This window comes from Manis pentadactyla, chromosome 10, assembly GCF_030020395.1.
Source record: "Manis pentadactyla isolate mManPen7 chromosome 10, mManPen7.hap1, whole genome shotgun sequence".
NCBI classification, from domain to species: domain Eukaryota; kingdom Metazoa; phylum Chordata; class Mammalia; order Pholidota; family Manidae; genus Manis; species Manis pentadactyla.
Window position 1 is genome coordinate 76,622,960 of NC_080028.1, and position 2,190 is coordinate 76,625,149.

The following is a 2,190-nucleotide window of genomic DNA, read 5'->3' on the forward strand; positions in this document are numbered from 1 at the left end:
AGGTTTTAAACTACTAATTAAATTGCACACACACATTAACGTAATAGGAGTATAGTTACATAACCAAAGCATACCTGTAATTACCAGCCCTCTCCAGTGAAACCAAGAAAACCAGTTAGGCACCTTAGGCATTTGTGAAAACTTATCTATAATATGGTGGGTATTGTCCAACTGAAATTGAGCAGTCTGAGAGAAATAAGACAAATTAAAGCACCCCATTCCTGGGGACTGTTCACATCCCATATGTTCTTTTAACAGTAAATAGTCTGTAGTTGTAAGATTGTGGAGCGCTACAATTTGCACTTCTCCTAATTCTTGGTTGAGTTCCAACATTATAGATCCAGTCGAATTTGTTGTTTTACTGTATGCACAGGCCAGCTTAGATATCTCCTTCTTCATTCCCATGGCAAGTCCAGGAACTTGTGGGAAGAGTGCATCTACATTTGTAGCAGTGTGTGGATCTTTGTTGGGGTTTTTTGATGATCATCTTCTGGCATGAGTCTTCCAGAGAGTGCTGATGTTGGAAGTTCTTTTACATATCGTATCTTAGTTCATTTTCAGGGTAGCCCAATTAGGCTTTGATCCTCTGTATAAACACAAACAGACCCTTTGCCTACACTTTTATATGCCCTTTATACCCCTGTGTAGAAGTCATTGGAGGTCACCACACAGGAACTGCCTTTTTTTTTTTTGGTATCATTAATCTACAATTACGTGACGAATATTATGTTTACTAGGCTCTGCCCTACTCCAGGTCCCCCCATAAACCCCTTTACAGTCACTGTCCATCAGCAAAGCAAAATGTTGTAGAATCCCTACTTGCCTTCTCTGTGTTGTACAGCCCTCCCCTTTCTCCCACCCCCCTGCATGCTAATCTTAATATCCCCCTTCTCCTCCCCCCCTTATTCCTTCCTACCCACCCATCCTCCCCAGTCCTTTTCAATTTGGTACCTGTTAGTCCATTCTTGAGTTCTGTGATTCTGCTGCTGTTTTGTTCCTTCAGTTTTTCCTTTGTTCTTATATTCCACAGATGAGTGAAATCATTTGGTATTTCTCTTTCTCCGCTTGGCTTCTTTCACTGAGCATAATACCCTCCAGCTCCATCCATGTTGCTACAAATGGTAGGATTTGTCCTTTTCTTATGGCTGAGTAGTATTCCATTGTGTATATTTACCACATCTTCTTTATCCATTCATCTACCGATGGACATTTAGGTTGCTTCCAATTCTTGGCTATTGTAAATAGTGCTGCGATAAACATAGGGGTGCACTGGTCTTTCTCATACTTGATTGCTGCATTCTTAGGGTAAATTCCTAGGAGTGGAATTCCTGGGTCAAATGGTAAGTCTGTTTTGAGCATTTTGATGTACCTCCATACTGCTTTCCACAATGGTTGAACTAATTTACATTCCCACCAGCAGTGTAGGAGGGTTCCCCTTTCTCCACAGCCTCACCAACATTTGTTGTTGTTTGTCTTTTGGATGGCAGCCATCCTTACTGGTGTGAGGTGATACCTCATTGTAGTTTTAATTTGCATTTCACTGGTAATTAGCGATGTGGAGCGTCTTTTCATGTGCCTGTTGGTCATCTGTATTTCTTTTTTGGAGAACTGTCTGTTCAGTTCCTCTGCCCATTTTTTAATTGGGTTATTTGTTTTTTGTTTGTTGAGGCGTGTGAGCTCTTTATATATTCTGGACGGCAAGCCTTTATCGGATGTGTCATTTTCAAATATATTCTCCCATACTGTAGGGTTCCTTTTTGTTCTATTGATGGTGTCTTTTGCTGTACAGAAGCTTTTCAGCTTAATATAGTCCCACTTGTTCATTTTTGCTGTTGTTTTCCTTGCCCTAGGAGATATGTTCAAGAAGAGGTCACTCATGTTTATGTCTAAGAGGTTTTTGCCTATGTTTTCTTCCAAGAGTTTAATGGTTTCATGACTTACATTCAGGTCCTTGACCCATTTTGAGTTTACTTTTGTATATGGGGTAGACAATGGTCCAGTTTCATTCTCCTACATGTAGCTGTCCAGATTTGCCCGCATCATCTGTTGAAGAGACTGTCATTTCGCCATTGTATGTCCATGGCTCCTTTATCAAATATTAATTGACCATATATGTCTGGGTTAATGTCTGGATTCTCTAGTCTGTTCCATTGGTCTGTGGCTCTGTTCTTGTGCCAGTACCAAATTGTC